Source organism: Lolium perenne, chromosome 5, assembly GCF_019359855.2.
Source record: "Lolium perenne isolate Kyuss_39 chromosome 5, Kyuss_2.0, whole genome shotgun sequence".
Lineage (NCBI taxonomy): Eukaryota > Viridiplantae > Streptophyta > Magnoliopsida > Poales > Poaceae > Lolium > Lolium perenne.
The window spans coordinates 163,616,740-163,641,345 of NC_067248.2; positions in this window are offsets into that span (position 1 = coordinate 163,616,740).

A 24,606-nucleotide genomic window follows, 5' to 3' on the forward strand; every position below is an offset into this window, starting at 1 on the left:
CCACGCTGCTTCTTCTCCGCTGCTGGCTTCCGAGATCCATTGGATGATCTTCATGCTGCGCCCGAGCTGCATCTCTTTCGGCGACTAGTACACTCACGGTTTTCTTCATCACATCCATTTCCGTTACCAACTTCGCCACAACATCTGCATCCCGATCCATCTTTCTCTTACGGCTTCTGTAACCGTACGGGTCATCGTTCTGGGGGAACCCTACTTTCCACGGAATGGGCCCCATGCCTCGTACACGTCCTCCGTGTTCAGGATTCCCGAGGGCTTTTGTCAGGGCGTCGTTCTCTGTTGAACTTGATCCTCCCCTCTTGAGCATCCCTCATTGCCTCAATAAGCTTTTGGGTGGGTGTAATTATTTTGCCCTCATAAACACACTCCCCTGTCTCCGGGTTCAGCGATCCCCCATGCCCGTACCACCAGCTTTTGGCCCTTGGGTCCCATCCCTCCGTACCTGGATGGATTCCTCGCGCCCTCAGCTCGGTCTCCATCTTCTCCCACTTAGGCTGCCAAAAGCGATACCCTCCTGGCCCCATAATATGATTGTACTCCTTCTTGGCCGCATTCTCCTTATTTTTTTCGATATTTCAAGGAACTGCTCCGATTTCTTTTGCTTCACAAATTCTGGCCAATCATGTTGCAGTTTCTCATATTGTCCTTTGAAATCCGGAGTCTTGCCCTGCTTGACAAAGTCATGGGCTAGATTTTGCTTGTATTTCCGGAATGCGTTGGCCATCTTAGAAAGAGCGAACTGTTTGACTAGCTTGCACCTCTCCTTGTTTTCCCGAATCTTGTTACCCGCCTCATCGTATTTGCGGTATTCCGGAGGTAGAACGAAATGTTCCATAAGCTTGTTGAAGCAATCTTTTTTTGTTCTCTTAGCGACAAAAGTGAAACCAAGACGTGCCTTCTTTGGCTCATTCCACTCCTGGACGGTGATCGAGACGTTGTCTCTAACAACGGCTCCGCATTGGCTGATAAACTTGGTGGCGTTCTTGCTGGGCTCCAGCGGCCTGCCGGTTTCTTCATCGACAACCTCGATGGTGCATGTTTCGTTTGGTTTCATCGTCTTGGTTGCGCCACGCTTTGACGACGTACTCGATTTTTTCGACGATCCGGCCGAGGGCTAAAATAAGAAAGAGAGTCGCGCGCGTTAGTACACACATATTTATTCAAATCAGTTAGTTTGTATCACCAGACGCTCAATATGTATATATATATACCTCGGCGCCGGAGGTGGTTGCTACTTCCAATTGAAGATCGTCGTTTATCGACGTTTCTTCGGCATCATCTTGCTGACGGCGCCCTTCATCTTCACCGTCCAGGTTCAGATAAAAAGAGATATCATCTTCTTCTTCTCCGGTCGGCACATATAGAATATCGCCTTTTATGATGCCGAACATATGGTCTTCAGCGTCCGGATCATAGTTGGCCAGAATCGGGTCAGCTCTATCGTCCGCCATATGTCAGTCCTGAAAACATGTAGTCAAAACAAATTAATTGTGTATATGCATTATCACATCTCTTCTACATATAAACAGAGAGGGCGACGAGGGAGGCGAGAGGGGCGACGCAGTGACCGCGTGACCGAGAGACCGGTGGCGGTGGCGAAAGGGCGGTGGCGAAAGGGCGGTGGCGGTGCCGAGGACACATAACCCTCGCGGTGGCGGTGCCCCCTCCGTATACGCGCGGTGGTTAAGTTATTTTTGTTATTTTAAAAGTGACAAACTTTTGTTAAGTTATTTTAAAAGTGACCGAGAGACCGGTGGCAGTGGTGAAATAGCTGTGGCAAAAGGAGGGGGCGAGGAAGGGGTGGGAGAGGGTGTCGCCGAAGAGGGAGGCGAGGACGAGCGCGTTGGCCTTGGCGCGTTGACGGCGTTGGCGTTGGCGCGTTGAATAGAGGCGGTAGCGTTGACGGCGTTACATTTTTATGAATAGAGGTAGCGTTGGCGCGTTGACGGCGTTGGCGATGGTACGGCGGCGTTACAATTTTAGTTCATTTTTTATTAAGTCAAAATTTTAGTTCATTTTTTATTAAGTCAATTTTTATTAAGTCAAAATTTTAGTTCATTTTTATTAAGTCAAAATTTTAGTTCTTAAAAATACAAATAATATATCAAAAAATTTTGTTAAGTTAAAATTTTGATCATTAAGTCTAAATTTTGTTAAGTAAAATTTTTCTTAAGTTAAAATTTTGATCATTAAGTCTAAATTTTGTTAAGTAAAATTTTGATCATTAAGTCTAAATTTTGTTAAGTAAAATTTTAGTTACATTAAGTCTAAATTTTGTTAAGTAAAATTTTAGTTACATTATACTATTACATGTGTAAATTTTTGTTAACCTAACACATTTTTGTTAAGTAAAATTTTGTTATGTCAAAATTTCGAGGGAGTACAAAATTATATACATTATACTACATATTACATATTTGTTAAATTTTGTTAAGTCAAAATTTTGTTAGTATACAAATTTTTAGTTAAGTTAAAAAAACAAAAAAAAAACAAAAAAAAAACGAGAGAGGCAGGGGCGCCGGCCGTGTACTGGCGCTCCCCGCGCCCTCTCTCTCTCTCCCGCAGCGCGCTCTTCGGCGCGCGGGCAAGCGGCGACGGTGCGAGTGGGGGCGCGCGGTGGCGCCGGCAAGCACAGCGCGCGGCTGCGCGAGAAACGGCGGCGAGCGGCGCGGGATCGGCGCGGCGTCGGGGAAAACGGCGAGACGTACGGCGGCGCGGTCGAAGAAGAACGGGCGGCGCGCGTTCGGCGGCTCGGCGCGGCGACGGCGGCGTGAGGAGCCGGCGACGGCGGCGTGACGAACGGGGCGACGGCGGCGCGATCGATCGGCGGGGCGGGCAGGGCTTCGCTGCAGTCGTCGTTCGCGCGGAGAAGAAGAGGAACTGGCCGCTCAGGCGCCGCGCGCGTATTTATAACCCCCCTTTAGTCGCGGTTGGGGAGGCGACCCGCGACTAAAGGGTACCACTAATCGCGGTTGGCCACACCAACCGCGACTAAAGGGTATTTTCGCCGGGTTTTCGTTTCCCGCGGAAAAATACCCTTTAGTCGCGGTTGGCGAGGCCAACCGCGACAAAAGGTATTTTTTCAAATTACTTTTCTTTTTCAAATTACTTTTGTTTTTCAAATTACTTTTCTTTTTCAAATTACTTTTCTTTTTCAAATTACTTTTCTTTTTCAAATTACTTTTCTTTTTCAAATTACTTTTCTTTTTCAAATTACAAATAATATATCAAAAAGTAAAGAAAAATAAAACTAATTCATTTCAAAATCTGAAAAATACATATAATATATCAATAAATTCAGAAAAATAAAACTAATTCAATTCAAAATCTTAAAAATACAAATATTATATCAAAAAATTCAGAAAATTAAAACTAATTCAATTCAAATTCTTAAAAATACAAATGATATATCAAAAAAAAATCAGAAAAATAATATATCAAAAAATTCTTTCTTCCCGCCAATTGTTTCCCGCCAATTTCTTCCGGCCTCTTTCTTCCCGCCAATTTTTTCCCGCCAATTTCTTCCCGCCACTTTCTCCCCGCCTCTTTCTTCCCGCCTCCTGTCTTCCCGCTCCCATTTTTCCCGCCATTTGTCACTACATATAGGTAGCCCGGCTTGGCCAGCATTATCACATCTCTACAATCTCTCATCACTCTCTCATGGCTTCCACCGCACCCACTCTAACCTACCAGCAGGTGGAGGAGCTTTGCGCCTCGAACTACCCTTGCCCTCCGGGCTACCGCGTCCCTGCCGGCTGGAGCCTAAGCGCCGGCGGCGTGCCGGTCCCTCCCGTCCCTCAGGGTACTGCGCGCCGGGCGGCCATCACGAACCACTACTACCTCGACCTCACGTCGGAGCAGCGGATGAATCCCCGCTGGCATCCCGATAACCAGCATACTTGGGACGCCTTCTTCATCAATCGGCGTGAGAGGGCGCTCGCCAGGTATGAGGAGGACGGTCTGCCTCCTGGAAACTTCCACGAGGCCGGCCGTCGGCTATGGTGGTACGGCCGGACTCTGCAGAGCGTCATGGACTACATCACGGCCGGCGATATCCCCCGCCTGCGCTACCCTCAGTTCGAGCCACGAGCGCCGCCCGACGACAGCGACGACAGCAGCGACGACGACGCCGGCAACTTAGAAGGCGATGACTACCAGTACAACGGCGGCGGCTATGAAGACTACGAGTATGCATATTATATGCCTAGGCAGGAGTATGACTAAATCACTCCAAATTTCATGTATGCAGGAGTATGACTTAGTCACTCCAAATTTCATGTATGCAGGAGTATGACTTAGTCACTCCAAATTTCATGTATCATCAGTGCTATCTCGAGTCAATTGAATCATTCGAAAATGGACACCAAACACATCACGGGTAATATAATTCACATGATTCATTCAACAAAGTTTGGTACAATAAATTATTACACATCATTTCTTCCCTTGTGTCCCTGCTTGCTTACGATTGTGCCGTATCCATGGAGCATCCTCATCATTTAACTTAATGCTTGGGTCGGTGTTCACTTTGAAGGGCGGAATTTCAGCAAACATATTATAATCTTCTGACATGTCTGTCTTGTCCTCCACTCCCACGATGTTTCTTTTCCCTGAAAGAACAATGTGGCGCTTTGGATCATCGCATGATGTACTGATCGTTTTCTTATCTTTCCGTTTCCTCGGTTTGCTACTCATGTCCTTCACATAGAAAACCTGAGCGACATCTTTCGCTAGGACGAATGGTTCGTCAAGGTAACCAAGATTGTTGAAATCCACCATTGTCATTCCGTATTGCTGGTCCACCTTTACCCCACCTCCTGTTAGCTTGAACCATTTGCACCGGAACAAAGGGACCCAAAAGGAGGGTCCATAGTCAAGTTCCCATATCTCCTCTATGTAACCATAATATGTGACCTTTTGCCCATTCTCGGTTGCTGCATCAAAGCGGACACCACTGTTTTGGTTGGTGCTCTTTTTATCTTGGGCGATCGTGTAAAATGTATTCCCATTTATCTCGTACCCTTGGAAAGTCGTTATAGTCGAAGATGGTGTCTTGGCCAACATGTACAGCTGATCTACAACATGATCGTCACTCATTAAATGTTTTCTCAACCAAGCTGCGAAAGTCTCCATGTGGGCCTTCCTAATCCAGGATTCAGGCTTCTCGGGGTTGTCCGAGCGTAAAATATTCTTGTGTTTCTCAAAGTACGGAGCCACCAAGATGGAATTGGTCGGAAGCGTGTGGTGTGCTTGATCAGAGAATGGCCATCCATACATATCGTTGATTTCCTTCCGATCGTGCCTTTTCCACTTAGTCTCCCCTCGTGCCGCGATTGAGGAAGACCAATCGGCTTAAGGTCAGGAACAAAGTCAACACAGAACTCAATTACCTCCTCATTTCCATAGCCCTTGGCGATGCTTCCTTACGGCCTAGCACGGTTACGAACATATTTCTTTAATATTCCCATGAACCTCTCGAAGGGGAACATATTGTGTAGAAATACAGGACCGAGAATGGAAATCTCATCGACTAGGTGAACCAGGAGGTGCGTCATAATATTGAAGAAGGATGGCGGGAACACCAACTCGAAACTGACAAGACATTGGATCACATCGTTACGTAACCGTGGTAGAACTTCTGGATTGATTACCTTCGAGAGATTGCATTGAGGAATGCACATAGCTTCACAATGGCTACTCGAACATTTTCCGGCAGGAGCCCCTCAAAGCAATCGGAAGCAATTGCGTCATAATCACGTGGCGATCGTGAGACTTCAGGTTTTGGAACTTTTTCTCCGCCATGTTTATTATTCCCTTTATATTGGACGAGAATCTGACGGGACCTTCATACTGCTCAGGCATTCAAAAAAGATGACCTTCTCTTCTTTGGTCGTAGCGTAGGCTGGCACGACCTTGAAACCGTTCCGGATGCCGGTCATCGTGGTCTTTCAAACTTTGCTGGTCTGCCGTGCTTCCTTTGTATCATTTGACTTCCCATACACGCCCAAGAAGCTTAGGATGTTCACGCAAATATTCTTCGTAACGTGCATCACGTCGATTGCAGAGCGGACTTCTAGGACTTTCCAATATTCTAGCTCCCGAATATAGATTTCTTCTTCCACATGGCTACGTGCCCGTCAGCTCCCTTCGGAACCGATTGTCCGCCAGACCCTTTCCAAAGATGACTTTCAAATCCTTGACCATATCAAATACCTCAGCACCGGTGTGTTCCGCAGGCTTCGGCCGGTGATCTGCCTTGCCGTTGTAATGCTTGCCTTTCTTTCTTCTTGGATGACCTTTCGGAAGAAATCGACGATGCCCAAGGTACACGTTCTTCTTACAATTTGGCAAATGTACACTTTCGGTCTCATGTAAGCAGTGCGTGCATGCATTGTATCCCTTATTTGATAGTCCCGAAAGGTTACTAAGAGCAGGCCAATCGTTGATGGTTACGAAAAGCAACGCTCGTAGGTCAAATTCCTCTTCTTTGTGCTCATCCCACACACGGACACCAGGTCTGCCCCACAGCTGTAAAAGTTCATCAACTAATGGCCTTAGGTACACATCGATATCGTTGCCGGGGTGCTTCGGACCTTGGATGAGCACGGCATCATAATGAACTTCCGCTTCATGCACAACCAAGGAGGAAGGTTGTAGATGCATAGAGTCACGGGCCAGGTACTATGGCTGGAGCTCTGCTCGCCAAAAGGATTCATGCCATCCGTACTTAGACCAAATCTTATGTTCCTTGCGTCAGCTGCAAAATCTTTGAACTCTCTCGTCGATCTTTCTCCATTGTGTTCCATCTGCGGGGTGTCTCAACTCCCGTCCGACTTGATCCTCTTTGTGCCATCGCAACAACTTGGCATGCTCTTTGTTCCCGAACAGACGTTTCAACCGTGGTATTATAGGAGCATACCACATCACCTTGGCGGGAACCCTCTTCACGGGTTTCGGCCCTCAACATCGTCACCAGGGTCATCGCCTCGATCTTATAACGCAATGCGGTGCATACCGGGCATTCATTCAAATTCTCGTATTCACCGCGGTAGAGGATGCGATCGTTGATGCATGCATGTATCTTCGAACCTCTAAACCTAGAGGGCAGACAACCTTCTTTGCTTCGTACGTAGTGGCGGGCAACTCGTTATTCTTTGGAAACATATTCTTCAACATTTTCAGCAAGTTTTCAAATGCCGAGTCAGCTACACCTGCCTGTGCCTTCCATTTCGGCAAATCCAGTGTGCAGCCCAGCTTTTTCAGACCATCATCGCATCCGGGGTACAGCGCCTTCCTGTGATCCTCTAACATGCGATCCAAATTCTCCCTCTCTTTTTCAGTTTCGCAGCGTCTCCGTGCATCAGCAATGGTCCGACCAAGATCATCAACGGGATCATCACGTGCCTCTTCTTCACCTTCCCCTTCACCTTCCCCTTCACCTTCAGCATCCTCCATGAAAGTATCACCGAAATGAGCAAGATAGCTTTCATCGATGAAATCATCCCCTTCTTCATCTTCTTCCATTATAACCCCTCTTTCTCCATGCTTGGTCCAACAATTATAGCTTGGCATGAAACCGTGCCGAAGCAGGTGCATGTGAACATCTCTTGAGGAAGAGTAACCCTTCTGATTCTTACAGTTAACACATGGACAGATAACAAAACCCCCCTGCTTGTTCGCATTAGCCACTACGAGGAAATCTTTCAAACCCGTACTGAACTCGCCGGAGAGTCGGTTACCGTACATCCATTGTCGATTCATCTGCATTATTATAATATAAAATATATAATTAACCATCATGCATTTGTTAAACAAACTAGCTACAAACAATATAAATTAAACAATGAACTACACACACATGCATATTTTATCAACGACACATCAAAGGTTCAAGTTGCTAACCGTGATCGAGGAGGAAAAAATAAATGAGAAAGCTCAAGTGTGGCTCCAACACTTCATATCATGTTTGTTTCATGCTCTTGGGGCATTTCATCAAACACCTTATGTGCATAAGAGGAACCAAAAGCAAACCTAACACCCACTTGTGAAGTTTGTGAAGAGAATGGCTCCAAATGGCTAAGTGTTGGCTGCTGACTGGGTATATATAGGGGGGGGGGGGGGGGTTTAGTCCCGGTTGGCCTGGCCAACCGGCCAACCGCGACTAAAGCCCCCCACGTGCACCGGCTGGCCACCGAGCGCCCTGGGCCCAGGCCTTTGGTCGCGGTTCGCCTCCCGAACCGCGACTAAAGGTCCCATTAGTCGCGGTTCCTACAGCTTCGCGACTTATGGGGCTCACCGGAAGCCTGTTTTTCTACCAGTGAGGTCCGCGCCAACGGTGATCGGTTTGTTCCTTCTCAACTTCATTGTCCGGAACATGTAAACCAAATAAACACGCACAATCATGAAGGATTAGATCAAGTACAATAGTAAATTAAGTGAATAAATACAATCAAAGTGAACTTGGCGTCGCGTTGTTTCTGCTTGATCCGCCGCGAAGTGTGTAGTTTGCGCGCACTGCCACGATGGTTGTGGTGGCGACGCTGAAGCATAGCCGGCCAGATTCCCAAAATTGCGACTTTACCTTTTCGTCAGGCTCTCCTCCATGCAACCAAAACATGAAGCGATTACTACTAGCAGTATGCACGATGAATTAAGTACTCTAATCAAAGAGGGCGTTACAGCGCATGGATATTTTGAGACTGCAAGTACTAGTTGTACATCTAAAAACGACAACCTCTGCCAAGGGCACTGGAAAGCATACTCTCAAAATAAAGAACTGAATTAAAACGTAAGGAAGGGCATCACCGATCGGTTGGGGCGGGCGCTACTTCCTCGGGCATGCCGCGCGCTGTGAATTTCGGGATGCTGCAGTGTTGAGCCGCACGAAGCCGAGCGCCGCCGCTGCGCGCTTACCACGTAGATCAGGTCAGCGTACGGTGTTTCGCAGCAGCCGTCAGGACGAGCCGCCGCTGATAGCCAGATGCAATCTGGCGATTGAAGACGATGAGGGATCTCGCCCGGATCACCACTCCAAGCACCGCATGCCCCACGGTGGGCGCCACTGTCGTGGATATGACCACGGCAGATGCTACGGGGTAGCACATGAGAAGTATGGAGCAAGGCGGCGTTGGAGATTCCGGAAACGAGTCGGCACATGATGTACCCAGGTTCACGTCCCCTCGGTGGAGGATCGCTACGTCCTGCTATAAATCACTATGATCATAGTGTCGCCAGCATTAGGCGACTTGCTTTGAGGTAGCCGCCGGAGGCGGGGGAGGGAGATTGTATCTAATCTGAGGTTACGTGTATAATGAGATGTCCCTGGTGGCTTTATATAGGCAGCCACCTAGGGTTTACAGGTATAAGGCCGCTTGGGCCGCTACGCTTCATGGGCCTTCTGCCGATCCAGTCGCTCCGGTCTTCAGTCGCTAGAGCGCATGGCCCAGTCGCCCGCCGACTGGAACCGCCTTCGGCTCTCTTCATCTGGCGAGTGAGCTTGGTGATGGGCCCCCTTGGGCGTATCCCCATCACTAACAGTATGCATACTCAAACCATTTGATCATGAAAATCGCCCTTACTTCAGACAAGACGAACATGCATAGCAACTCACATGATATTCAACAAAGGTAAAAGTTGATGGCGTCCCCAGAAACATGGTTACCGCTCAACAAGCAACTTATTAAGAAATAAGATACATAAGTACATATTCTTCACCACAATAGTTTTTAAGGCTACTTTTCCCATGAGCTATATATTGCAAAGACAGAGAATAGAATTTTAAAGGTAGCACTGAAATAATGTACTTTGGAATGACAGAGAAATACCATGTGGTAGGTAGGTATGGTGGACACAAATGGCATAGTATTTGGCTCAAGGATTTGGATGCACGAGAAGAATTCCTCTCAATACAAGGCTAGGCTAGCAAGGTTGTTTGAAGCTAACTCAAGTATAAAAGGTGCAGCAAAGCTCACATATGAACATATTGTAACTATTATAAGACCTTACATTGTCTCCTTGTTGTTCAAACACCTTAACTAGAAAATATCTAGACTCTAGAGATCAATCATGCAAACTAAATTTTAACAAGCTCTATGTAATCATTCATTAATAGGTACAAGGTACATGATGCAAGAGCTTAAACATGATCTATATGAGCACAACAATTGCCAAGTATCACATTATTCAAGACATTGTACCATTTACCACATGCGGCATTTTCCGTTTCCAACCATATAACAATGAATGAAATAGTCCAACTTTCGCAATAAACATTAGAAATAAAGCTAAGAACATATGTGTTCATACGAAACAACGGAGCGTGTCTCTCTCCCAAACAAAGAATGCTAGGATCCGATCTTATTCAAACAAAAACAAAAACAAAAACAAACAGACGCTCCAAGTAAAGCACATAAGATGTGACGGAATAAAAATATAGTTTCACTAGAGGTGACCTGATAAGTTTCGATGAAGAAGGGATGCCTTGGGCATCCCCAAGCTTAGACGCTTGGGTCTTCTTAAAATATGCAGGGATGAACCACGGGGGCATTCCCAAACTTAAACTCTTCACTCTTCTTGATCATATTGTATCATCCTCCTCTCTTGACCCTTGAAAACTTCCTCCACACCAAACTCAAAACAAACTCATTAGAGGGTCAGTGCATAATTCATATATTCAGAGGTGACATAATCATTCTTAACACTTCTGGACATTGCACAAAGCTACTGAAAGTTAATGGAACAAATAAATCCATCAAACATAGCAAAACAGGCAATGCGAAATAAAAGGCAGAATCTGTCAAAACAGAACAGTCCGTAAAGACGAATTTTTTAGAGGCACCAGACTTGCTTAGATGAAAATGCCCAAATTTAATGAAAGTTGCGTACATATCTGAGGATCACGCATTTAAATTGGCAGATTTTTCTGAGTTACCTATAGAGAGGCATATCGAAATTCGTGACAGCAAGAAATCTGTTTCTGCGCAGTAATCCAAATCTAGTATTGACTTTACTATCAAAGACTTTACTTGGCACAACAATGCAATAAAATAAAGATAAGGAGAGGTTGCTACAGTAATAACAACTTCCAAGACTCAAATATAAAACAAAAGTACTGTAGTAAAATAATGGGTTGTCTCCCATAAGCGCTTTTCTTTAACGCCTTTCAGCTAGGCGCAGAAAGTGTGCATCAAGTATTATCAAGAGATGAAGCATCAACATTACCTTGGGCTTTATGCATACCCTTCTTATTCTTTTTCTTATTCTTTGGTTTAGGGAATACATGTCTACCTCCGGGTGTAGAGGTGAATTTTAGGGTGCCTCCTCCCACATTTATGACTGCTCCCAATAGTTTCAGCAGGGATCTTCCAAGTGTGATTTGTCCTGTTCCTACACATTCAATAACAAGATAATCAGTGGATACTGTTCTTCCAAGAATGGTTGTATGCACACCCTCGGCTATTCCCTTAGGAATTATGTAACATCCCAAAATTTCAAATAAAGGAAGAAGAACAATTCCCATTATTCAAATTTTAGAACCAACAAAAACTTTTACTTTGCATATAGTACCATGCATAGGACTTGTGCATTCTGAGTGATATGCCATGATGTTTGTTACTTGGAGTATGAGATGAATCCCAAAACCCTAGAGTGATCAAGTGATCATCATAAATCAAATCCATCAAAAAGAGAAAGAAATCAAATATTATAAAAACCCTAAAAACCCTAACATATGGTCCATGTCATTTTTGTAAATTTGACCCTAGACCCATTTGATCTTCACCAATAATGGTAATATGATATTAATGAGTAATCACAACTTTGAGAATCAAAGATATATCAATTTAATCAAATTTAGAATTAAAAATAGGACCACATAAGATAATGGTCATTTTTGAGTTTTATAGTCTGGTCACCACTTTGAGCCTCTCTATTTCAAAATTTCTAAACTAAACAAACCCAACTCTTTGCATGTCATTCAAGTACTCAACAAGGTGAACAACTTTTGTAAAGATCATGGTATCAAATTCATTATGGATCAATGGCTATGATCAAGAGAAGAGGAGACATTGAAACATATGTAAGATTCCCAAATTTTGAAATGTGATCAAATCTGGCCAAACCTTGACCACTACTTGACCTAGCACTACTCCCCAGACCTAAACCTACCTAGCCCATGCAAGAATTCGACCTGGACACGACCAAACATGGCCTAGCCATGGCCATGCCGGTCCCGTTCCACATCGACGCACCACCCCTCTCTCACTGCTTCTCCCGACCTCGCCACCATGTCCAAAAGCTCGCCCATGATCCCAGGAGATCGCCAGTATCCGCCGTTGGTCGGATGGACGCCGACAAGGCCCGGGCGACACGCGCCCAGTACGTCCCAGGTACGCCGCGAGCGGCATGGGCGACGTCACTGGCGCACGGACACGGCCACGCGGCGCTCGCCGAATCTCGCCGTACCCGACCACATCCGCGCGCCGTAGTACGTCCCTCGCCACGCGGAGCTCGCCGGACAAACTGACGTCCTGCCTTGGCGACCACGGCCGCCGGAGAGGACGAACGCGCCCGCCACGGCCGCGACAGTACACGGACGCTCCCGACCACCGTACGCCATCATTTATCGCGCCGTTGACGCTCCAAGGACCGCGGTGACGCGGTGAACACGACCCCGTCGTCGCCTAGCCTCCTAGCTCACCGTAGAAGCCGCGCGCATGTCGACCACCTCACTGCCCCGCAGCACCCTCACGCGCCTATAAAAGGAGGCCTCCCCTCGACGATCCCAGCACACCACCATGATCACCACTCACCACCGCCTCGCTCAGCACCAGTAGCCACCTCAATCGTCGCCGGAGCAAGGCCAATCGACGCCTCACTGCCGCGGAAGCTCTGCAGCAATCGCCGTCGATCCAGGCCTCCCCAAGCGACGCCATCGCTCTGAGCTGCTTCGCCGTCGTCCACAACGTCCCCAAGCACACTGACCAACCCTAGCTGGAGCCACGGTGAGCCTCCGACCCCCTACCGCCGCCGTGCCAGAGCTCCCCTCTCGCCGTCGACGACGATGAACGTGCACCGTTAGATCGTGTTCTAATCCAACGCACCGCATCGCTCGTACCGCTTCGGGCGTTATGAGCGACTGACGGGTGGAGCCCACCGTCAGACAGCCCACGCGTGCGTGGAAGCGTGGTGGGCTGGACTTGGGCCGTTTTATTCTGTTTCGGCCCAGTTAGCTTTCCCGCGTAGCCCAGTAATTCAAATCTGAATTTTCCAAATCCATTTAATTTCAATACTGGTTCCAACTTTGAAAATCCATAGAATCTGTTTGGCTTGGCCAAATTTAACAAACTTTATATTGTTGGAAAGCTATGAAAAAGTTCTACAACTTGGCACTGGTCTCACCTTGAGATCTGTTGTAGGATTAATCTGACAAAAAGATGAAGACAGAGACTTTTTCTTATTCAAACAATTCTTAAAAATCAACCAAAATAGATATGAAGTTAGTTCCAACTCCTATAGCTCACATTTGACTTACACTAATTGTTTCTGCAAGAAAATGGTGTGGTCACTTTGCATGATCATGCCCTAGTTTAATTAATGGACAATATGGCTAGTTTAGTTAAGTGATATTGTCCAAAACTATTATGTAAATCTCATGAAGTATTTTTACTTCATTTAAATCTTGGTCTCAAATGAATTCATGTGATGTTTGCACCTCTGGTTCAAACTCTCCTATATGAACATTTGGAGATTTAAATCATTTGAAGAGTTTCTTAAATGATATGAGGTGGTCTACCTCATTTAAACCATTTTCTCAAATAATGATAATGAATGTTTGACTTAGGTCAATATGAATTCATGTATGATTATTTGAGAAGTTAAATCTTAAGAAGATTTCAATGAGAGGAAATTATTCCTCAAGAACTATATGGAAGTTACTTGTCACATATGAATGAGAAGAAATTATTTTCCTCAAGTCACCCCACCAATGCACCTACTTATTTTTATGTGTGTGCTTAGTATAGTTTGTGTGAAGTATTGATGTGCTTAGTGTAGCTTTTGAGCTTGTTTAGTGATTATACCTCGTATTCAAATTTAGACGCTAGCACCGGAGATTACCAAGAGGAAGAAGGATTCTACCCAGAAGAAGAAGGAGAAAACCTAGAGAACTACCAAGGCAAGATAATACTCTTGCAAAGTGCAAAGCTCTCTTTGGGCAAGGCACCATGATTCTTACCTTTCTTCATACAAGCCTATCTTATATTTACACTATACAAGTTATACTTGTTGTGTTTTCCAAGGATAAAATAAAATTGGTCTAGAGAACAAGATTACTAGATGAGTAAAGATAGCAAAGCAATGTAGCACCCCTCATGATTAGTGCTAGTGCTAAAATACTAAAATTTGACTACTTTAGATGGGAACATGTGAATGGTTGAATTTGAAACCTTGGAATGATGAAGCATTCCATTGAAGGATTTGAAGTTGATTGTGAACAAGAGAAGATGGTGATTTTTGATAAAACCTGATATTGGTTTGAATGCGATAATTTTCCAATTTTTGAGTACCCCCACAATACCTGATTATGGGTAGGGCTTAACTGGAAGTTTATAGATTTTAGTATGGGTTCCCTCTGAACACACATCATAGGGGTTATGCTGAGGCTGCCTCCGTTGTTAAAATATGATGTGAATTGAGGTGAAAATTGTACGGCCAAGCCCTGTGCAGTTCCCAGGTCAACAGTTGGTTTTCACTGGGAGGCCAAGCTCATGGGGAGAGGTGCTCATACTAGGATGTGTAAGTGAAAGGTTACGGTTGATGATCCGCGTACTGTGTTACGGTGACTCGGAGTTATTCCGACGGATGAAATCAAATGTTGTGGCACAAGCGTGCAACCTCTGCAGAGTGTAAATCTATTCGAATAGCCGTGTCCACGGTTACGGACGGTTGGAAGGGCCATACAGTTTCCGGTGTCCGATTTTTGAAAGCTTTAGTAAATATGAATGATGACTTGGTGACTTGTTGAGAAATTCAACCAATGATGTGGGAATGACACTAATGCTCCCATTTATGTTAGTTAGCACATGATCCAAGCTGGTGAACTAAAATTTGGCTTATGCAAGTTAAACTAGAGCTTAGTACCTTTAATTTGCATCTTACAATAGTATTAGTTTGCAAGTACTTGAAGTACTTACGGCTTTGTCCCTGGCTATTCAAATGGCCAGAGTACGAGGAGGAACAGAACTATCACGAGGATGATCAGCAGGACGCCTACGACAACTAGGAGTTTCTGACGTCAAATGTTGGCCTGTGGACTAGAGAGTCCCGTTATTATTACGCTTCCGCTATGTATGAACGTGTGTATGTTGTTGATTGAAAGATCAACTATTTGTGTAAGATGAATCATGTGATTCAAGATTGTAAGACATTATGGCTTGTAATAAATAATGACTATGATATTCGACTATTATGCCTCGCAACAACATTATCCTGGGATTGCGATGAATGACATAATAGGCATCTGGACTTAAAATTCCGGGTGTTGACAAGTTGGTCTCAGAGCCATTATTTGACCTTAGAAAACCCTAGTTAGAATGGGCGTTCATAAAAACATAACTTTGAGATCCGAATGAAAAGGTTATTTATGAAAAATTATTCGTATTCTTGTCTTGGAGGCTTTTTCGAAATTTGATGAATCATGCTCTCTTTTATGTCTACTTAAAATTTTTCCACACTTGATCAAATCTCTAACTTACTCTCCCAACTCACTTTCAGATGGAGCCCAACGCACCCGTCAACACCAAGTTTTACCAACTTGGTAACGGAGGCAGCTTGATCTTTGAGCATGATCTCACTGCGGTCTCGAACTTTCTGGGGCTCCTCCAGCCCGAGTTCCATGGGATCCAGATGGATGATCAGCCTGGCGGAGAGCTGCAATGGATCATTACTGCGGATCTAAGAGGGAACATGGAGTCTCCTACCACCGAGAGGATCCTGTTCTCTTTCCGTGAGAGCAACTGGCTCGACGGGCTTGCTCGAGGCCTGCAGGAGGCACTGGCACGCCTCTGCGGACAGAACGCGGTGCGCCTGCTTGCGTCCCGTTTCGCTCACCTAGTGAAGCGTGATGCCGCGGGAGTACCCATGGCTCTGCAGTCTCACCCTGAGCTGAGGCATCACGCCGAGCATCTAGACTTCATGCTGTATCATACTCAGCTGGATCTGGATAACGCCCGGATGTATGCGAACCAGACTCACCTCGCCCTGGCCACCCATGGCGATGCTATCAAGATGCTGTCCAGGGACCGCAACAAGCTTCGCCTGAGGTGCGCGAAGAAGGATGTCACTATCACGCGCCTTCGCGCCCAGATATCGTCACTTGAGGCCACAGTGAAGGCTCAGGAGGAGCAGATCCAGGAGATGGAGGAGGACGAAGCCGGTATCGATATTCTGGGAGGAGGAGCCTTCCTGAGTGACGATGACGACTTCGAGGAGGACGAGTTCACTGAGGAGGAGGACTACGCGTTTCTGGAGCCAGGCCCTGATGACGTCTTTCCTATCAACGTTAAGGACGAGGGTAGCTGCACTTGAGCACTGATGTAGACATGAGTTGTATCCCGACCTTTGTATCGTAGCATGTGAAATGGTTCTTAAAACCATTGGAGTGTTGAACTATTAGTTTGTAATGTGTTATGTGGCATGAATGAATGAATGAATGTTTGTGTGTGTCATCCAAAGCATTCAAGTTTTTTTGTTTACAAGTTTTAAAACTTATTCAAAATAAACCATAGAATTTCCCCCTTATCTTATAATCTTATGTATATCCAGATGGCCCCACCTAATCGCAACAACAACGATGCCATGATGCAACTGCTGCAAACCCTGTTGGCAGACCGGGAGACTGAAAGAGCTGAACGTCAAGCCAACATCACCACCCTGCAAAACCTCGCAAACCAAGGCCATGGAAATCATGATCATCCCGGATCCAAGCTCAAGAACTTTCAGAATACCAACCCTCCGATGTTCAGCAAGAGGGAGGAACCCCTCGATGCAGATGACTGGCTTCAAACCATGGAGAACAACTTGGAAGTAGCTGGAGTGGAAGCCAACGAGATGGTCCTGTTTGCAACCCATTACCTCGCTGGACCAGCCCGAGCATGGTGGACTAGCACCCGTGCCATGAACGGAGGTCAGTTCATGACTTGGGCAGATTTCAAGCTCAAGTTCAGCAAGTACCATGTACCCCCGGGTCTTATCAAGAAGATGAGGGATGAGTTCCGTGAACTAAAGCAAGGTCGCATGACGGTGGTAGAATACCGCGACAGGTTCCTTACCTTGTCAAGGTACGCCCCCGATGAGACCGACACCACTGAGAAGAGGCAGGAGAGATTCCTGAACGGACTGCATGATGAGATGCAGACGGTTCTCGTCAACATCCCTTTTGCCGATCTTGAAGCCCTTGTTGACTCCGCCATCCAGATGGAAGGCAAGCTGAATCAGGCCAATGAGAACCGCAAACGCCGCATGATGCACCAGAGTGGGCCTAGCAATGTTCCGAAGTATCGTCCCAGTCCAAGTGGAAGTTTCCCCCCAAGGAACAACAACAAGCTCCCGATGCAGAATTCGCGCCCCCGTTATCAGAACCGGAGTGGAGGAAACTCCAGGCCAGGAGGCCACAACACCAACAACCACTACAACAACAACAACTTCAACCGCGCTCCGCCCAGAACCCCCAACCCCAACAACAGCAACACCAACACTGCCCCCAGAACCGGAAGCAATGCCGTCCCCGTCGCCCCTAAGGACAAGTCTACCATCACCTGCTATGAGTGTGGAGTGGTGGGACACTACTCCAACGAGTGTCCCAAGAGACTCGCCAAGCTCGCCGGCAACACCGCTGCACCTGCTCAGCAGCAACGCCGTGTGTCCACCGGAAAGAAATTCGCCCCCAACAACCCCAATAACCGCAACGGCCGTCTCTTCCACATGAACGCCGAAGAAGCTCAGGAAGCACCAGATGTTGTACTGGGTATGTTTCCTGTCAACTCAGTACCTGCAGTGTTGTTTGATTCTGGAGCATCTCATTCTTTTATCACCGAAGACTTTGCATCAACAAGTAAAATTCAACCTCTCAGTTTGAAACATGTCATGATAGTTCAAATCCCCGGATCAACTACCAAAGCCAGAAAATTTTGCAAAAATGTACCCATCGTAATTCATGAAGTAGAGTTCCATGCCAACCTGATAATTTTGGGAACCAAAGGTTTGGAAGTGGTGCTGGGAATGGATTGGATGGCAAAACATCATGGAATGATTGACTGTGCCAAGAAAGCCATCACCATGACCAGTAGCACAGGTATCGTAGTAGAACATGTCTCTGAACTGCTACCCCGAAAATTTACCTGCAACCAAGGTGTAGCCAAGCCAACTCTGGATCAAATCAGGGTCGTTTGTCGATATCCTGATGTGTTTCCCGATGGTTTACCCGGTATGCCCCCAGACCGGGATATCGAGTTTATCATTGAGTTAATCCACGAACCGGACCTATAGCCCAGAGAGCCTATAGCATGAACCCAGCAGAACTAGTGGAGCTGAAGAAGCAACTGGATGAACTGCTAGCCAAAGGTCTGATTCGACCAAGTGCGTCACCTTGGAGATCCCCAGTTTTGTTTGTGGATAAGAAGGACGGTGCCAGTCGTTTATGTACGGATTACCGTAAGCTTAACGATGTGACCATCAAAAACAAATACCCCTTGCCGAAGATAGAAGATTTGTTTGACCAGCTGACCGGTGCCGTAGTTTTCTCAAAAATTGACCTCGATTTGGATACCACCAGTTAAAGATTCGTGCATCGGACATTCCTAAGACTGCCTTTACCACCAGATATGGGTTGTACGAGTACAATGTCATGTCATTTGGATTGACCAATGCCCCCGCTTATTTCATGAACCTCATGAATAAAATCTTCATGAACTTTTTGGATAAGTTTGTTGTCGTTTTCATCGACGACATTCTCATCTACTCCAAGTCTGAGGAAGAACATGAACAACACCTAGAAGCTGTCCTGGAGACCCTTAGAGAGCATCAGCTGTATGCTAAGTTTAGCAAATGTGAGTTTTGGTTAAAGGAAGTTGGATTCCTGGGACATATCTTGTCGGCAGGAGGAATTGCTGTAGATCCCGCCAAGATCAAGACTGTTGCAGAATGGAAAGCCCCAACCACCCAGACCGAGGTCCGCGCTTTTCTTGGATTAGCCGGATATTACCGCCGATTTGTAGAAGGCTTTTCGAGTATCGCTCGACCAATGACCCAACTGCTGAAGAAGGACAAGAAGTTCGAATGGACTGACAAATGTGAGGAGAGTTTCCAACAACTCAAGCTTAGACTAACCTCAGCCCCAATTCTGATCATGCCGGACATCACCAAACCCTTCGACGTTTACTGCGATGCATCCAAGATTGGTCTCGGATGTGTGCTTATGCAAGAAGGCAAAGTGATCTCTTATCTGTCCCGGCAACTGAAGCAGCATGAGCAGAACTACCCCACCCATGACCTCGAGCTCGCAGCCGTAGTTTTAGCACTGAAGGTGTGGCGTCATTACCTCATGGGTAATCGCTGCGAGATCTATTCAGATCATAAGAGCCTGAAATATATCTTTACCCAGAAGGAGCTGAACATGAGGCAAAGAAGATGGTTAGAACTGATTAAGGATTATGATATGGAGATCCACTACCACCCCGGCAAGGCCAACGTGGTAGCGGATGCGTTGAGTAGACTGCCGTGTCAGTTGAACTCAATGATAGCCGAAGAACAACCCAGCCTGTACCAAGAGTTTGAGCAGTTTAGAATGGAGTTAGTCAGTGAAGGATTCCTAGCCAGCATGGAGCTACAACCCACCTTGATTGGTCAAATCAAGGAAGCTCAGAAGGGAAATGCCAGCATTGATGGAATCAAGAACCAGATAGTCGCAGGAAAAGCACCAGGATTCACCGTAGATGAAGCCGGAGTTCTTTGGTATAAAGGACGTCTCTGCGTACCATCGGACTCCGACTTGAAGCAAGTCATTTTGAAGGAAGCCCATGACACCCTATATTCTATTCACCCCGGAGGTACCAAGATGTACCAAGATCTGAAGGAACAATTTTGGTGGCATGGAATGAAGAGAGAGATCGGAAGCTACATCGCCAAGTGTGATATCTGTCAGCGAGTCAAGGCAGAACATCAGCGACCCGCAGGACTGCTGCAGCCCCTACAGATTCCGGAATGGAAATGGGATTCTGTAGGAATGGACTTTATCACAGGTTTGCCCAAATCCAGCAAAGGCAACGATTCTATATGGGTAGTGGTGGATAGGTTGACCAAGGTAGCCCATTTCATCGCTGTCAAGACCACCTACCAAGGACCAAAGTTAGCGGAACTGTACATCTCCAGAATAGTCGCCCTGCACGGAACCCCGAAGTCTATAGTGTCAGATAGAGGATCACAGTTCACCTCAAGATTCTGGCAGAAGGTGCACGAAGGACTAGGAACCCGTCTGAATTTCAGCACCGCCTATCACCCCCAGACTGATGGACAGACCGAGAGGGTCAATCAAATATTGGAAGACATGCTGAGAGCATGTGTACTGGAGTACGGATCCAAGTGGGAAGATTGTCTGCCATATGCAGAATTCTCCTACAACAACAGTTACCAAGCCAGCTTGCAGATGGCCCCCTTTGAAGCTTTGTACGGAAGGAAGTGCCGTACCCCCCTGAACTGGTCGGAAGTCGGAGAAAGCCAAGTCTTTGGACCTGATGTTCTTCGTGAAGCCGAAGAGAAAGTGCACAAGATTCGCGAGTACATCAAGACAGCGCAATCAAGGCAGAAAAGTTACGCTGACAAGAGACGCCGTGAGATGACCTTCGAGATTGGAGACTTTGTCTATCTTAAAGTATCCCCCCTGAAAGGAATGCAGAGATTCCAATTGAAAGGAAAGCTTGCACCCCGATATGTCGGACCCTTCAAAGTTCTGAGTCGCCGAGGCGAAGTATCCTATCAACTGGAGTTACCTGAAGAAATGTCGGCTGTGCACGACGTGTTTCACATCTCACTCCTTCGGAAGTGTCTGGAAGTCCCCGAGAAGACAGAAGTGTTCAAGAACATCGATCACCGTTCCGTGGACATCAACCAAGACCTGACATACCGCGAAGTGCCGATTCGCATCCTGGAAGAAGCATACAGAACCACCCGCACCCGAAGCATCAAGTTTCTGAAGATACAGTGGAGCAATCATACTGAAGATGAAGCCACCTGGGAACGAGAGGAAGATATGAAGAAGGAGTACCCAGATCTCATTAGTACCTAATTTTCTTTAAGATCTCGGGACGAGATCTTTTGTAAGGGGGAAGGGTTTGTAACATCCCAAAATTTCAAATAAAGGAAGAAGAACAATTCCCATTATTCAAATTTTAGAACCAACAAAAACTTTTACTTTGCATATAGTACCATGTATAGGACTTGTGCATTCTGAGTGATATGCCATGATGTTTGTTACTTGGAGTATGAGATGAATCCCAAAACCCTAGAGTGATCAAGTGATCATCATAAATCAAATCCATCAAAAAGAGAAAGAAATCAAATATTATAAAAACCCTAAAAACCCTAACATATGGTCCATGTCATTTTTGTAAATTTGACCCTAGACCCATTTGATCTTCACCAATAATGGTAATATGATATTAATGAGTAATCACAACTTTGAGAATCAAAGATATATCAATTTAATCAAATTTAGAATTAAAAATAGGACCACATATGATAATGGTCATTTTTGAGTTTTATAGTCTGGTCACCACTTTGAGCCTCTCTATTTCAAAATTTCTAAACTAAACAAACCCAACTCTTTGCATGTCATCCAAGTACTCAACAAGGTGAACAACTTTTGTAAAGATCATGGTATCAAATTCATTATGGATCAATGGCTATGATCAAGAGAAGAGGAGACATTGAAACATATGTAAGATTCCCAAATTTTGAAATGTGATCAAATCTGGCCAAACCTTGACCACTACTTGACCTAGCACTACTCCCCAGACCTAAACCTACCTAGCCCATGCAAGAATTCGACCTGGACATGACCAAACATGGCCTAGCCATGGCCATGCCGGTCCCGTTCCACATCGACGCACCACCCCTCTCTCACTGCTTCTCCCGACCTCGCCACCATGTCCAAAAGCTCGCCCATGATCCCAGGAGATCGCCAGTATCCGCCGTTGGTCGGATGGACGCCGACAAGGCCCGGGCGACACGCGCCCAGTACGTCCCAGGTACGCCGCGAGCGGCATGGGCGACGTCACTGGCGCACGGACACGGCCACGCGGCGCTCGCCGAATCTCGCCGTACCCGACCACATCCGCGTGCCGTAGTACGTCCCTCGCCACGCGGAGCTCGCTGGACAAGCTGACGTCCTGCCTTGGCGACCACGGCCGCCGGAGAGGACGAACGCGCCCGCCACGGCCGCGACAGTACACGGACGCTCCCGACCACCGTACGCCATCATTTATCGCGCCGTTGACGCTCCAAGGACCGCGGTGACGCGGTGAACACGACCCCGTCGTCGCCTAGCCTCCTAGCTCGCCGTAGAAGCCGCGCGCATGTCGACCACCTCACTGCCCCGCAGCACCCTCACGCGCCTATAAAAGGAGGCCTCCCCTCGACGATCCCAGCACACCACCATGATCACCACTCACCACCGCCTCGCTCAGCACCAGTAGCCACCTCAATCGTCGCCGGAGCAAGGCCAATCGACGCCTCACTGCCGCGGAAGCTCTGCAGCAATCGCCGTCGATCCAGGCCTCCCCAAGCGACGCCACTGCTACAGGCTGCTTCGCCGTCGTCCACAACGTCCCCAAGCACACTGACCAACCCTAGCTGGAGCCACGGTGAGCCTCCGACCCCCTACCGCCGCCGTGCCAGAGCTCCCCTCTCGCCGTCGACGATGATGAACGTGCACCGTTAGATCGTGTTCTAATCCAACGCACCGCATCGCTCGTACCGCTTCGGGCGTTATGAGCGACTGACGGGTGGAGCCCACCGTCAGACAGCCCACGTGTGCGTGGACGCGTGGTGGGCTGGACTTGGGCCGTTTTATTCCGTTTCGGCCCAGTTAGCTTTCCCGCGTAGCCCAGTAATTCAAATCTGAATTTTCCAAATCCATTTAATTTCAATACTGGTTCCAACTTTGAAAATCCATAGAATCTGTTTGGCTTGGCCAAATTTAACAAACTTTATATTGTTGGAAAGCTATGAAAAAGTTCTACAACTTGGCACTGGTCTCACCTTGAGATCTGTTGTAGGATTAATCTGACAAAAAGATGAAGACAGAGACTTTTTCTTATTCAAACAATTCTTAAAAATCAACCAAAATAGATATGAAGTTAGTTCCAACTCCTATAGCTCACATTTGACTTACACTAATTGTTTCTGCAAGAAAATGGTGTGGTCACTTTGCATGATCATGCCCTAGTTTAATTAATGGACAATATGGCTAGTTTAGTTAAGTGATATTGTCCAAAACTATTATGTAAATCTCATGAAGTATTTTTACTTCATTTAAATCTTGGTCTCAAATGAATTCATGTGATGTTTGCACCTCTGGTTCAAACTCTCCTATATGAACATTTGGAGATTTAAATCATTTGAAGAGTTTCTTAAATGATATGAGGTGGTCTACCTCATTTAAATCATTTTCTCAAATAATGATAATGAATGTTTGACTTAGGTCAATATGAATTCATGTATGATTATTTGAGAAGTTAAATCTTAAGAAGATTTCAATGAGAGGAAATTATTCCTCAAGAACTATATGGAAGTTACTTGTCACATATGAATGAGAAGAAATTATTTTACTCAAGTCACCCCACCAATGCACCTACTTATTTTTATGTGTGTGCTTAGTATAGTTTGTGTGAAGTATTGATGTGCTTAGTGTAGCTTTTGAGCTTGTTTAGTGATTATACCTCGTATTCAAATTTAGACGCTAGCACCGGAGATTACCAAGAGGAAGAAGGATTCTACCCTGAAGAAGAAGGAGAAAACCTAGAGAACTACCAAGGCAAGATAATACTCTTGCAAAGTGCAAAGCTCTCTTTGGGCAAGGCACCATGATTCTTACCTTTCTTCATACAAGCCTATCTTATATTTACACTATACAAGTTATACTTGTTGTGTTTTCCAAGGATAAAATAAAATTGGTCTAGAGAACAAGATTACTAGATGAGTAAAGATAGCAAAGCAATGTAGCACCCCTCATGATTAGTGCTAGTGCTAAAATACTAAAATTTGACTACTTTAGATGGGAACATGTGAATGGTTGAATTTGAAACCTTGGAATGATGAAGCATTCCATTGAAGGATTTGAAGTTGATTGTGAACAAGAGAAGATGGTGATTTTTTATAAAACCTGATATTGGTTTGAATGCGATACCTTTCCAATTTTTGAGTACCCCCACAATACCTGATTATGGGTAGGGCTTAACTGGAAGTTTATAGATTTTAGTATGGGTTCCCTCTGAACACACATCATAGGGGTTATGCTGAGGCTGCCTCCGTTGTTAA